At 42.4% G+C, this 15,035-nt stretch overlaps 1 protein-coding gene across 1 annotated transcript in view; it reads right to left on the bottom strand.

Moving 5' to 3' along the window:
• The window catches only part of LOC135911934 (uncharacterized), a 111,210-nt gene that overhangs the window by 71,171 nt on the left and 25,004 nt on the right, over positions 1–15,035 (bottom strand). Inside the window, exon 3 of the mRNA XM_065444285.2 lies at positions 7,030–7,081. The gene's annotated coding sequence lies outside the window, so the exon portion shown is untranslated. The remainder of the gene's footprint in view (positions 1–7,029; positions 7,082–15,035) is intronic.

Genomic DNA, 15,035 nt, shown 5'->3' with positions numbered 1-15,035 from the left:
TTCATTCTGCCAATGGCCTGCTGCTCAACAACGATATACGGTTAAAAGGGCGAGCGTTGCAAAGGCTTCAGTGAAGGACTGGCGCCCAGTCCGTGCACCCAATAACGCCTACCTCTTCTTAAGCCTGAATAAAGATCTTCGTGGCAAAAAAAAAAACATTCCTGAAGGAGTCCGCGGATATTTTTAGGGACAAAATCCAGATCATGTTTTGAAGGGCATATAAATGTTTGTTCAGAGGTGTGAAAAATGTGTTGAAGAGAGTGAAGATTATATTAACAGTGACGGATTTCTTTAAGTTCAATTGCCATTAGACATTAGTCAAGCCGGAAACTTATGGAATTACCCTTATCAATATGGCATTGGTGAGAACGCATAGCAGAATGGCGACGTCAGCTATCAATTATGAACATTCCGCAACGCTGCCCTTCCAGGCTGTAGGAACGCGCGGTTGTAAATGCCCGCGCAAGAAGTGCTGGCACAGGAAGCACAATCATGCCTGTGCTATAAAAGCGGCTAGAAATGTGCTCCGGACAGATACTGTGAACCATTTTAAATGGAACGCTATACACCGCTAATCGTCAGCCTAAAAAGAAGTCTCTGTTTATACCCGTACGAAAAACAAGTAGTCTACTCAGTTCACGTAGCTCTTTCAAGACTTTCATGTAAAATATACCGTTATCGAGAAAGAAAAAAAAACACAATACGGAATATCAAGCATCATACAAAATTGCATGATAAGTGCAAAGGCTGTATTACCGGAAACAAATAATTGCCCGCGTGAATGAGCGAATGAATGATTCAAGGATAACAAATGTCATCCACAAAGTTTATTAACCTGCATGAGCAATTATTGGAATTTGCCTCTGATTAGATAAGTCTTATTTTATTGTTATGATACATAGCTTATTGATTTCAGTTGCAGAAGAGAAATGCTGAGTTTCTTTATTTATAGAGTTTCAGGATGTTGTAAACCATGGAATATTCAATACGCGAGAATTCGTAGAGTTTACTGCGCCCAGACTATGAGTGCAGCATATTTACTATGGTTAAAGAAGGAAGGTAAAATTTGCAAGATAAACTTTAGATTTGCAGCATGAGTTACGGAAAAATAAAAGACCTCATAACGGGATGTCAACACAACATCTTAAAAGTTTTATAATCCGTTATGTTGAATTGAATTCTTGGGTTTTACGACTCAAACCCATGATTTCATTATGGCGCACGCCGTAGTGGGGGACTCAGGATTAATTTTGAGAAACAGGGAATTTTTAACGGGCCCTCAGTGCTCAGGACGTGGGCGTTTTTGCATTTCGCCACATCGAAAGCCGGCTGCCGAATAGTGAATGTTCTTTATATTTGAAAATTCCGAGTATATATTTCTTATCTTGTCGGCAGTCTTTATTGCTTCTAAGAAAGTTAAAATTCAAACAAAATACTAAACACTTACGTATTCATCACTGTACTCAGAATACTAGAATACTCGAGCACCTAAAACACAATTTTAGACAGTTGTAGGAAACAGAACGAAAGCTGCCTTCTGTAGCACATAATAAAAAAAACACAACTTGTTATACTTGTATGTTATACAGGGATGTCTGTGCACAGGCACACTTGTGGTTATACAGTTGATTACATTCTCAGAGGGGGTCACGTCATATGCAGCAACTATTTTACTAATCAATGCAGATATCTAAATAGAACTAGATCGAAGTAAGTGCATCGCATTAGGCTAGATAGGACATTTGTCCTTTGCTTAACAAGGTCAGAGAGGACTCTATTGATATATTCGCTAATTTTCATTTATCTGTAGATAACTCAATAATCAGTGAATACAAGAACCATGAAGAATTTTACTTAATCACACTATGGCATCGTGTTAACAAAATTCATGTCTAGCTTGCTTGAATCACGAGTAAACAAATCAACATAGAAGACGGATTCGTATTAATTCAAAAGAATTCGAAACTGAGATTTGCGCTCATACTTGCCACGTTTTACCTTTTCTCGTATTATACTTGTGTTCCTTTGTTTTTCAAACAAGAAATTGTTGAGAGGCACTTTATATACTGGATAATTTTCGGTGTATATTATCAACTGAATGGACCGCCGTTGAAATGGTGAATGCTCATGACATCAGCATAACGAAAGAAACATTAATTGCTTCCCCGCAGCAGCAAATCAGCATTCTCCGGCGTAATAATGGAGCTTGTAGAAATTAGTCAATACTGCCTTTTCACATATGTTCAGACGTAATACAAGGCATGTAGTAGGTATCCCCATTATCGGCCAACTGAACTAGGCAACGACTTCATATTTGTTTTATAAATGGCGCACGTTACGTGAGGCTTGTGCGCAGTTTCATTTACAGCGTTATGCGAGCGTTATGGATGCATTACACTGATTCACGTACCCGCAGCGCCGACAAGCATCTTGTTCCACGTTCCCACACGACCTATTTTTTTGCTGTCTCTTAGATTCACACTGCCGTTCCTACTTAATAAATATGAAGAGAAAGACGCCAACTTTTCTACGTTTAAAAAAAATAACGAAGTCGTGAATTTTTTCTAACTCTTGTGTAATCTAATTTTAATATACTGTCCGAACATGATCAAGGATGTTTCATTATTCTTTGTATCGCCTTTTCGTCATTTCATGATATGTGTTCATGTGAAGATTGAATATTTCAGCGACAATGTACAACCGTCCTGGAGCGTGCTTATATGTTTACCTCATTGTTCTATTGTTCCATTGTTGTATTTGCACCTCTCTTTAATTTATTTTTCACTGCATTTTTTATTCTAATATTAAAAATTTGTTTTTGAAAGTATAAATTTTATTACCGCCGTCATGTGTGCCAGCATTTAGGCATCTTCAAGTGGTGTTATTACCGCTTTTCGCCAGAGGGACTCCTAGCTGTCGTTGGAAATAACGATTCTATTGATTGATTGATTGATTGATTGATTGATTGATTGATTGATTGATTGATTGATTGATTGATTGATTGATTGATTGATTGATTGATTGATTGATTGATTGATTGATTGATTGATTATACTAAAGCTGTTTGGTGTCTTGTAAGAGCGAGACGTGTCACTGGCTTTCAATGGAGAGGAAATGGGGTTCAAGCATGCATACTTTGCAAAATCATAAGCAGGAAAGGTTTAAGCTTTGCGTTAATATTACTAGGAATCCAAATTCCTACTGCAACAGCTCGACAGAAACAGTTTTGCTGGAGATACTGCTGGATTTTGTAAGGTAGTACACAGGCTGTAAATTTCTTAGATTGTCAGGGATTATCTTGATGATACTTCAGCATTATATGAAGAATAATTACAGAAGAACAGAACGACTGTAACGCGACTTGCAGCGTACCATTTTGCAATTTTCCGGTACACACTAAAGTACCATCTTCTAAATTATTTTATGTGGAAGTTATATAATTCAACAAGTAGGCTTTCATAATTTTTTAGCGAACCAAACGCTCTTCTGAATAACATTCCTAGCTTCTCCCTTTCTCTTCTTCCCTTCCGTCCTAAGGAGCTTGAAAAAAGTATCCTACGAACAAATATACCGTTCTCACTCGAACATAAGAGAACCTTTAGCTCGGAGCCTCCTATAAATACATGCGAAATGAGTAATCGTTCTTCTCGGCAACCACTTCACCAAATTTTAAGAGGTTTGTTGCTTTCGAAATAAACAGTAGTCAGTGTTGGCGGCAATTTTTTATTTAGGCCACCAATTTTTTAATAAAGCTAGTTGAAGATCGCTAATCTAGAGACAATGAAACTATCAAGTTTACAACTCTGTAACCCAGCAACGAAAACCGATATCACAATTCTGTAAATTGCATCAAATAGTGCATATAAAGCGGACAAAATTCATGCATTATACATGGCTGTCAAATTCACCGCTAGTATGTCAGTTGGCCTTTTGCAAAACCCCTGCAAACGATGTAACAGATTCACGTAAGATATAAACTCAAGATATGTCCGCTTTGGATGCTCTAACGGATTCAGTTCACAGTACTGCGATATCTGTTCTTAGCACAGAGGTACGAGTTTGTGAACTTCGGGCTTCCATTTTCTTTAAATTTTACCAACTTTTTAATGTCCCTTTTAAAGTATTCGGGCCCTAAATCAAAATACCGATTTTAAGTGTCTCTGGAATTTAACTTTCTCTTTTAAATGCAGCAAACTTAATTAAAGCCGGCGCAGTCGTTATCTCGGAAATGCCTTTCCGCGTTTTACATGTATTCGATTAAGCTGCATTAGAGTTAGGCGCGAGCTAATGTTTCAGAGCTCAGGGGCTCCTATTTAGATACATGCGAAATAGGCAATCGTTTTTCAGAGCAGCCACTGCGCCGAATCTTATGATTTATGTTGAAATATAAAGAAAACATCAAATTGCAGTGATTTCAGAAAGCGATACTTTATTTAAGCTGCCTGCTTTATTTACGTAGATTTAAAAAATCGCAACATTTAAAGAAACAATCTTTACGTTTACAACTCCATCTCAGTAACTAAACACGGTATCGCAATTCTGTAAACTGCCCTTAATACTACATCTAAAGCGGACAACAATGCTATATCCTAGGTCGCCCTGAAATTTAACATTAATTTGTGAATATTGCATATTCAAAACCCTTCAAAGCATTGTAACAGATACACATAAGTTATACATTCGCGCATAAATTTGTTCAATTTTGATGCTGCAAAAGACGCAGTTTATAGAAATGCGTATTTGTATTGCATGGCTGAGTTGCGGATTTGCAAACTTCGTGCTTCTATTCTTTTTTTTTCAAGTTTACCGATTTCCTGCAAATCTTGTAAAAAATTTCGTGATCTAAATCAAAATTATATTGGCTCAGTGACTGCAATTTAGGTTTCTTTGCTAAATGCAACAAATTTCATTGAAATCAGTGCGGCGGTTTTCTTATTCCTGTGTTTTACATGTATTTCAGTAGCCGGCATCGGAGACAGGCCCGAGAGATTCTTAATCAATGGGTCAGGCCGGTCCTATAGGAAAGCCACGAAACAGAAGCCCGACGTATCCGCAAGCGCCTGGCCACCGCCGTGCAAGACTAAAAAAAAAAAAAAAACACACTCGAGAAAAAATACCGCGAAAGCTTCGCGGGAGCCGTTATCTCGGCCAGACATCTCTACGGATTGACGACCAGCTGTCAGGCCATGTGTCTGGCAGAATCGTCGATTCATTGCTAGAAGAGCAAGTAGTTGGCTGTCTTCGAGATAACGCTGATACATTAGCGCGCTCGTTTTCATGTACCGAGGGAAGCGGCAGTCTTAGGGTGTGATTCTTTTTGTTCTGTTCTCTTTATTTGGGAGCCATGGCATATGACATGTCGCGATTCTTAAAATCTTTGAGCTCGATACGCCACGTGGTAGTGAAAGAAGCAAACATCAAATGTCCCATTTCCTGGGTATGTGTGCACCATGAATATGGGTCATGAGGAACAATCACTTGCATTCCAGTTCATCCTGATGCCCCTAATAAGGCACCTGACATAGCCAACGAGTTGCTGCCATTTAACAACCATAACTTCATTTGTTCACTACCTCCATATAGATTTATTTCGGGCTAATATTTCAAGATTTATTTAAGCTACACATGCACAGTGAAAACTGCCTGGGTTAGGCAAAGACACTCTAGATTAAATTAAGGGCTTTTACGTGCCAAAACCACCTTCTTATTATGAGACACGCCATAGTGAAGGACTCCGGAAATTTCGACCACCTGGGGATCTCCACCTAAATGTAAGCACACGGGTGTTTTCGCATTTCGCCCCCATCGAAATGCGGCCGCCGTCGCCGGGATTCGATCCCGCGACCTCGGGCTCAGCAGCCCAACATTATAGCCACTGATCAACCGCGGCGGGTCAAAGCCACTCTAATTAGGAAATACATACCACACCTATTTTAGGCTTGTAGCCGAGTCATTCTACAATACAGCATATATGAGTGCGCTTAATAAATTTAAAATAAAAAATGATAGAGTTACGCCTACCTAAGCCCTCGCAATCATGGTAGCTTGGATACAGCTCCTAAAACTAATTACATCTTGCATTTGCACTCTTGAGCACATCATTCCAAACGAAAATTCTAAAATATGCCTTAATATCATGCAAACATTTACATGACTTATAATATATCCGCACAGTATACATCGTTGAATTATCAGCTCATTTAGTGCAATGTAGTTGCACTACGAAAGCTTGTCGCGCACGTATGAAGGCGCAGGTTCACTTTCCTGGGAACACTTTCGTGTCTAATTTTGTGTACAATTTTAGAGAGTTCGGCGAAAACCTGCTCGGTCGATGGAGCCGACTGTGCGAAGCTCAGGGGTGCGCAGCCAAATTTTTGTAGCCAAATGCACTGCTTATATCCTGCGTTTCTGGAGACATACTTCAATAGCCACGCGCGCAATTGACAGCACGGCGGCACCAGCGGAGGCGACACGTCTCGAGCACCCAAATAATTCATCGCACAATAATAGGTGCTCCAAAATAACAACGGGCCTTTCACAGCCAGTAAAAACATCTTGTATAAAGTCTATTTTTATGCGGGCGGTATTTCGCTGTGATAAACTTGTATAACAACTTTCAGGGTTGCACAAGATTCTAAAGAAATTGTTTTCACTTTTATGCATTTCTTCCATATTCCCACGCATTTTCCTGCTGTAGCGTGCACTAGCGTCCTGACGGAGATTCCATAACGTCCCCTGCCTCAATGAAAATCCACAGTGACGTCTTGTAAGGCGTAGAGACTGCATAAAAATTACCTTGTTTGTTACGAAATACAGGACATTCACCTTTGCTAAAAGCCGAGTTACTCACGCAATTCTTATTAACCAAGACAGCTTCACCAAAGAAAGTACGACAGCCATCGTGTACCAGTAAACCTCCATTGGATTTGCTCAAAAGCACAGCATCTTGCAATATATTGTGTGCAAAATGGACAACCACGCAAACAGCAAAACAGGACTGAGAGATTGCAGGCACCTTGCAATACTTACCGTCAAAGTCTATGCTCAAGAAATGGAGACGCGGAGAGGGGGTAGATAATTTCTGGAAGCAGAAAATGAGAATAGAACTGTCTGGTTGAAGTTCTAAGAAAGACGCAGTAAATAGAAATACTCGCAGATAAGAAATAGCAGCGTCTTTCGCTCGAATACGCAAGGAAGTTATATTTAAAGTCTCATCTATGGGTTGCTTATAAGTACGTTGTATAGTTATTTCTGTTTTTAAGACGCCCACTTATGGCAATTAATACGTGGAAGTGACCGTAGAATTGTAAGAATGCTCTTTGATCGTTTTAGATGCGTCTCTGGTTGAATTTATTGTAATATATGAATTTCTGGTATATTAGCAGACACTAATTTCTACAACATGAAAGGGAGATGACACAATGTCGAATTACAAACAGAATGTCTGCTACACGTCCCATATATAATAACCGTAACAAAGTGGCACGAGAGATATCGGAAGACCCCAACCAAAACTAAAACAGTTAAAAATTGTGTCAGCGCTCCATGCACCACCCTAACAAAGAACGTAAAACAGTGTGTTAGCAGCACCACTGAACAATACCGTATTTAGAGGCATATATCACCATCGTTTTGTTATTGTATTGGTCTTGAGTTCTCATATTTACCATTTCGACATTATTATACTTTTCGTAGTTCAGTTATCCGTCGTCTCGCTTGCGTGTCACCAAAAAAAAAAAGAAAACGACCCTCGTACCACGATGTGAACCCGTACTTCGGATGAGCGTGCTTTTGCCTATTTCTGCCATCATTCTTTATCTAATTATTCTTCTGTAGTGAGGAACCCTGTCCTTTACCATAGGGCCCTTGCACGAATTGCAAACCCCGCAGGTAGTCTCGTCGGAGGCTGGAAATTCCAGTTCCAGCACTTGATCCCAATGCTAGGAAATTAACTGCATGTCCCGCTAAGGTCCCACGGGGGCACACAAGGAGAAATCGTAGGCGAAGGGGCTGTCAGTAAATTCCCGATTGAAGATATCGTAACTTAGAAGGGTGATGGTTTGGGCTAGTTGGTTTCCCATATTATGCTGTGTGGTACAGCGCGAAGCAGGGACAAGGGACGCAAGAAAAATGAGGACAAGCGCTTAAGTCCTTTCTTGAGTCTGTTGTCCATGCTTCGCGCTGTGCCGCACAGTGTAAAATGGGAAACCCACCTGCCCAAACCATCACCCTTCTATGTTACATTTATAATTCTGGGGCACCCTTTCCATCGTTTGTTAACCGCTTGTCCTCGTTTTTCTTGCGTACCTTCTCCCTGCTTCGCGCTGTACCACAAAGTCTGAAGATATCGGTCGCAGATTTGTGCTGCTGGGCGCTTTGTAGAAGTGGACGCTTAAAATTTTCACGGTTCGAATTCCAGGCCGCCTTGAAACGTAGGTATCGCAGCTCGTCTTGTCGCTAGTCCAGTTACATGCTCTTCGCGGTCACCTGCGCACATATACCTCGAATCTGTTGCCCAGAACGTGTGGCCCTGGTTTAGCGTTCGGCGTCGATTTGGGGGTCGGTAAACTCGCGTTGTTCTAGACGGCGCTTCCATTGCATCACCGTACTATCCGTTCAGTTGCAGGATCACGAGAAGAAGCCGCTCTGTCCATACTAATTCAGAGCGAAGAAGCACCGACTGCTGTTTCCAAGCGCATATACAGAACTAATTACGTGCTTCTCCGAGCACCGAGTTACGTCGGTGGCTGAAGCCATCCACTCCGCACTGCGCTATCTGTGTGAGTTGGTACTGCGCCACCTGTGTCAATGACATCATCCGCTACGCTGCTCCCTTATTCTTATCTACATCATCAATCGTCTCCCGTGACAGCTGCGCCACTGACTTCATTCTTAGCGCTGTGCCAACTTTTATCGCAAGACTTCATACACCCGCAACGCGAATGTTCACAATATACACTGACGCATAAAAGGCTTTGGGCAATTTCCTGGTGGTAATGTTTCTTTAATATTCCCCCCCTTTCGAAATGAAATGGCATACCTCCGCCCCACCCCCGGTCCACGCCACCACTCCTCATACACATTCCTGAAGCGCCGCCAACTCAAGCTTGGTACTTCCCAGCTATTCGGGGATGAACATTTTCCTGCCTCTTTTACGCCTTTTGCATGGCGGTAGTTATCGGCATCTCCTGGGGTGTGAAGGACAGTTTTCTCATCGATCGGTGCCCGCGCGATTAACTCGAGATGCATTTAGCTTTCACCATCTATTGCAACGGTCACGGGCCTCGCTGTTACTTCCTTAGTTCAACGTTCTTTGTTTAGACTCATCCAGGCACCAGGAAAGGGATTCAGTTCCTAGTAAGCGCGCTGTATGCCCCTGGAACGAGCTCTGGCGGAAAAAAAAGCCAGCTGAGTTTAAACTTTTTCTTTTGCCTCATTACTTCTTCGAGTGATGGCTCGCAGTGACGCTGGCAGATTCTGGGAACCGTATACCCATGACATGGCTTAGAAAGGTGGAAAATAAGATGATGCCAAGCAGCGTCCGTCATCAAACTTTGCAATAACCATTAAACCCATAAGCGATATGAATGTCATACGTTACCTCACCTGGTTTTCCCCTAATTCTACAGCACTTGTAGCACAAATTGACAACTGGAAACAATAGTCGCATTCAAGGAGTTCAGAAATTACGCGATCTAATAATGGAGAGAGCCGAGGCAACAGCCAAAGAGGCAAGAAAAGCAAAAATTAACAAGTTAGCCATGTTTGTGAGAATATTTATGCATCGAGATCTTTTTATTCAAAAAGAAGTAGAGAAAACGCCGTCGGAAGTGGAGAATGATTCCGTGAGTTTTGAATGACGCTTCTACAGTTATCAGTCAAGCCTCCTGACGTAGCCACTTCACCGATGTGTTTATGTGGGGTTTTTTTCTAGCCTCCTGCAGTGGGCGCAGTGCATCTAGAACCATAGCGTCCGGCCCTCTACGGGGTTTTACGGGACCAGCGGCCAGGCATCGTTAGGCACCTTCCCAAATAGCAATACAAGTCGATTTTGGCCCTTGGTGGAGCAGTAAACGAGGGATTCAAAAGATGTGTGATTGTACCGGAAATATATATTTCTCTATAACGCTTCCAGACCTAATTCAAGAAGCGCTACTAGAAATGTTTATTTTAGACTCGCTTGTTTACTTGTTCTTGACAGCGTACTTCGTACGCTTCTTTCCTGCGCAAGTTCATTTGATGTGGTTCCATCTTTGTCAAGCAACGTAGAGGTGCATCTGATAGGCCTACCTGTGACATACACCTTATTTCATTTCTTTTTTCTGGGTATACGGTTCCTTATGGCACAGGCTAGGCATTATTCACGTTTGTACTTGTAAAGTACTTGTAAAGTACTTGTATAGAAAAATACCTTGGGTTGCCCCCCCACCCCGAAAAATAAATCCCGGGTACGGTACTGGTGCACACCACCCCTGGTTCCTCGGGCAGCTGGATCGACAACTTAGCAGTGGCGAGGCGTTGCGAATTACAGCACCCGGTTTTCGTGAAAATAGACGCTTGTCCTTGCTTTCATCACTACTCCACGCTTTCGTTCGCGATAGCAAGGCCTCAAGTGATCGTTATCCTTCGCGATACCACAAACGATGGCTGATTACAGCAAAATGACTTTGCATTGCCGCCGAGGCATGCGACAACGACGAAGACGTCAAGCAGCGCTCCTGTCGTGAACGAATTGCAGCTGATGGCTTCTGCAAGCGGGCTACCTTATGCCTGCTCTGGGTCCAACCAGCACAATTCGGCGCACGGAGCTCCTGAGAGCTATTGCTTCGATGCTGAGGCACCTGTGCCCTGCGGGCCTCCAACCGAGAAGTACAAGTGCAAATTCAAGTCTGGCGCGTGCGGATCAGACAAGATAGCGTCCGAACACTTTTTAAAACTTCCGTCAGATGGCACCACCACCTGGGTAACTTCCGTTTACAAACAATGAAAAAAAGGTTGACGCGAACTAGAACTCCTAAAGTGGCGGCGGTATCAGGCGTCAGGCCATAAACTACTTAATTGCATACGATTTACACAGCGAAGCTTCCCAGCACTGCGATCATTTCAACGTAATGACATTCCGGAAGCTTTTCACAAAAAGCAAGGTCAATCGAACGCTCAGTACTCGTGAGACGAGCCGGAAAGCGAAACCAGCATCACGACGCCAAGGCAATGCTAAATCACGCATTCTATAACAATGTCAAAACATTGTTTTCTTAAACTTAGGTCATGTGGCAGCACCTCCTTGACCGCTTTTATTTAGAAAACGCGCGTTCTCGGAATTTCTCAATCTTATGGTGGCTATTCTCCCTTATTTAGCGCAATATATTGGGCTTCACATTTAACAAAACTTGAAAAGAACAGTCTTTATTGGGATTTTGTTTCTTTCTTTATGTAGGACTACTGTGGCTGTGGAGACGCCATAAATATATTTCAGTATTTTTACATATGGCTCGTCTACATCCTGACTCCGTAATGCCTCCATGACTGCTGAGGTTTCGACTGAATCAAACATTTTCTAGTAATCAATGAAAGCTATACATAAAGGGGTTGCTTATATTCCGCACATTTCTCTGGCACCTGATTGATAGTGTGAATATGGTTGATTGTTCATTGGCCTTTACGGAATCCTGGATGGTCATTTGGTTGACAGAAGTCTAAGGTGTTCCTGTTTCTATTTGCGATTACCTTGGTACATACTTTGTAGGGAATGGACAGTAAGCTGATCGGACTATAATTTTTCAAGTCCTTGGCGTTCCCTTTCTTATGGATTAGGATTATGTTAGCGTTCTTCCAAGATTCCGGTAGGCTCGAGGTCATGAGGCATTGCGTATACAGATTAGCCAGTTTTTCTAGAAGAATCTGCCCACCCTCCTTCAACAAATCTGCTGTTACCTGATCCTTCCCGGCTGCCTTCCCCCTTTGCATAGCTTCCACTTCTTTGGGCGTTACTTGTGGAATGCCAAATTCCTCTAGATTATTTATTCTCTATTTCATTATCGTCGTGGGTGCCACTGGTACTGTATAAATCTCTATAGAACTCCTCAGCCACTTGAACTATCTCATCCATATTAGTAACGATATTGCCAGATTTAGCTCTTAACGCATACATCAGATTCTTGCCAATTCCTAGTTTCTTCTTCACGGCTTTTAGGCTTCCTCCATTCCTAAGAGCACGTTCAATTCTATCCATATTGTTAAGTAGGAAGACACAGACGAAAAGCTATATACAAGTATATTTACAATAATATACGCCGCACTTGGCCAAGAGGCAATAGCCCGCGCTAGCCTCTAATCGTCGTCTCGTCTTCACACTGCTCGCCTCTTCGGGATCGCAAATACTGTTCCGCAGCAATATTATACTTCCTTATGTGAGCTGTCTTACGCGTGTTGATTAGCTTGGAAAGTTCTGCCAGTTCTATTCTAGCTGTAGGGTTACAGGCTTTCATGCACTGCCATTTCTTAATCAGATATTTCGTCTCCTGCGATAGCTTACTGGAATCCTATCTAACGAAGTTACAACCGACTTCTATTGCATACTGCTTAGTGATGCCCATAAGATTGTCGTTCATTGCTTGGACACTAAGGTCCTCTTCCTGAGTTAAAGCCGAATATCTGTTCTGTAGCTTGATCTGGAATTCCTGTAGTTTCCCTCTTACCACTAACTGATTGATTCGCTTCTTATGTACCAGTTTCTTCCGTTCCCTCCTCAAGCCTAGGCTTATTCGACATCTTGCCATCCTATGGTCACTGCAGCGCACCTTGCTGAGCGCGTCCCCATCGTGTATGATGCCAGGGTTAGCGCAGAGTACGAAGTCTATTGCATTTCTAGTCTCGCCATTTGGGCTCCTCCATGTTCGAATTCGGCTATCCCGCTTGCGGAAGAAAGTATTCATTATTCACATACTATTCTGTTCTGCAAACTCTACAAATAACCCTACGCTGCTATTCCTAGAGCCTATGCCATATTTCCCCACTGACTTGTCTCCAGCTTGCTTCTTGCCTACCTTGGCATTGAAGTCACCCATCAGTATAGTGTCTTTTGTTTTTACTTTACCCATCACTGATTCCATGTCTTCATAGAATCTTTCAACTTCCATGACCGGGTGTCGGGGCGTAGCCCTGTACGACCTTCAATTTGTACCTCTTATTAAGTTTCACAGCAAGACATGTACGCTCTCGTTAATGCTATAGAATTGCTGTATGTTACCAGCTATATCCTTATCAACCAGGAATCCGACTCCTAGCTCTCGCCTCTCCGCTAAGCCCCGGTAGCACAGGATGTGCCCGCTTTTTAGCACTGTATATGCTTCTTTTTTCTTCCTAAACTCACTGAGCCCTATTATATCCCATTTACTGCTCGCTAATTCACCCATAATTCACCCAATAGCACTTCTAGACTCGCCTCGCTAGATGACGTTCTAGCGTTAAACCTTGCCAAGTCCAGATTGTAATGGCGGCCTGTCCGGACCCAGGTATACTTAGCACCCTCTGATGCGTCACAGGTCTGCCTGCGGCCGTGATCAGACTTGTTTCAGAATATTGTCCTGTAAATGGGCTCTACGCGCCTTGCCTTACATGTCATGCAAGCACTACCGTTACCTAGGCCGAAAACCTGTTTCGAATTGCCGCTGAAGTTTGAAGTAGGGAGTCTATGGAAACGTTCAAATTTTGGAGGCTTTTTTGGCTAGTATAAAGCAATTTGCGATGAAACTATCGCATAGATTGGTATATTCCCAGGGATTTATCAATTTCAAGGACTCAGCTTTCAGCTGGTTGCAGCAGCATCTCTTGAAATGGCAAGAAAGTCGTAAGAAGGAGGTCGCGAAATCTATTGTGGTAGACATATAAACCTGATTTTTGAAAACAGCAGCCGGTCGAAGTGGCAGCCGAGCGCTCTGAACAGCGGCAGGTCAAAACCACGAATAGCGAAAGCGTGCGTTAGAAGGTTCAAAGCCACCTGCCCCTTCATTTTTTCATCGCTTTGTCGCTGCTTAGTCAGGCAGTTTCCGTCAGGTGGCGTTTTACAAAACGCAGGTGAAAGTTCGCAAAAGCATAGTTCGCAATAGGGTGTAACAAAATTTGGTTGTTGGAATTCATGATGTTTTTTTTTTCTTTTTTAACCTAGGTAGGGCATTAGGCTGTATAATAGCAAGAGCTTGGGGGCGTAAGCCCCGCTCCGTTCCAGAGGGGCTGCTCATAACATCCATCCAGCCATCCGTCCATCCGTCCATCCGTCCATCCATCCATCCATTCATCCATCCATCCATCCTTCATTTAGTAAGGGTTCTTGTTTTATTTATTTCTATCTGACCAACCTTTTCGTACAAGAAAACCTGGGTGCTTTCGTGAACATGCGAACGTGCTTCCAAGCTTTCTTTGCACTTTAGATATAACGTATTTTCGATTATAAATCCCTATAACGTGTTTTGAAAACGGATTTCTTTGTTAGGACGAAACTTTTTGAAGACTTTGCGAAGCAATATTTTTGCCTCTGCACCTGTGTTATAGGAAATGCGTGTTTATGCGACACTTGTGCTGAGTCTTGTGTATGAGTCAGTCGACCTCATACAGTTGTCGTCAAGCCACCCTGTTCAAGCCTTACTATGGCAAGTGAATGCTATACGAACATGATAGGACACTGGATTAGGCCAAACATTACCACACCAACGGAAGTCTCAGAATGACAACTACAGATGTTAAAGAAACGCGACTTCAGAAACATGGTGCGTTGGTGCATGCTCGAATGCTGAGCGTTACTATCGACAGTCATGATGAGATGAGTTCTGCAGTAACATTTGTAATTATTCTTTTTTTAATAACAATCGTCCCTTGGAGTTCATTACCCGCGGATGTGGTGTACCACTGCAATCTTAATTTCTTTTACCGTTTAGCTCGGGGGCTCCTGTGTATATACAGGCGAAACTGGCAATCGCATTTCAGAGCAACCACTGCACAAAAACATTTGAATTATTTTGAATTTCAAAGAAAACTTT

Source organism: Dermacentor albipictus, chromosome 9 (assembly GCF_038994185.2).
Source record: "Dermacentor albipictus isolate Rhodes 1998 colony chromosome 9, USDA_Dalb.pri_finalv2, whole genome shotgun sequence".
Lineage (NCBI taxonomy): Eukaryota > Metazoa > Arthropoda > Arachnida > Ixodida > Ixodidae > Dermacentor > Dermacentor albipictus.
The sequence above is the reverse complement of the archived record's forward strand: the minus strand, read 5'-3'. Positions and strand labels throughout refer to the sequence as shown.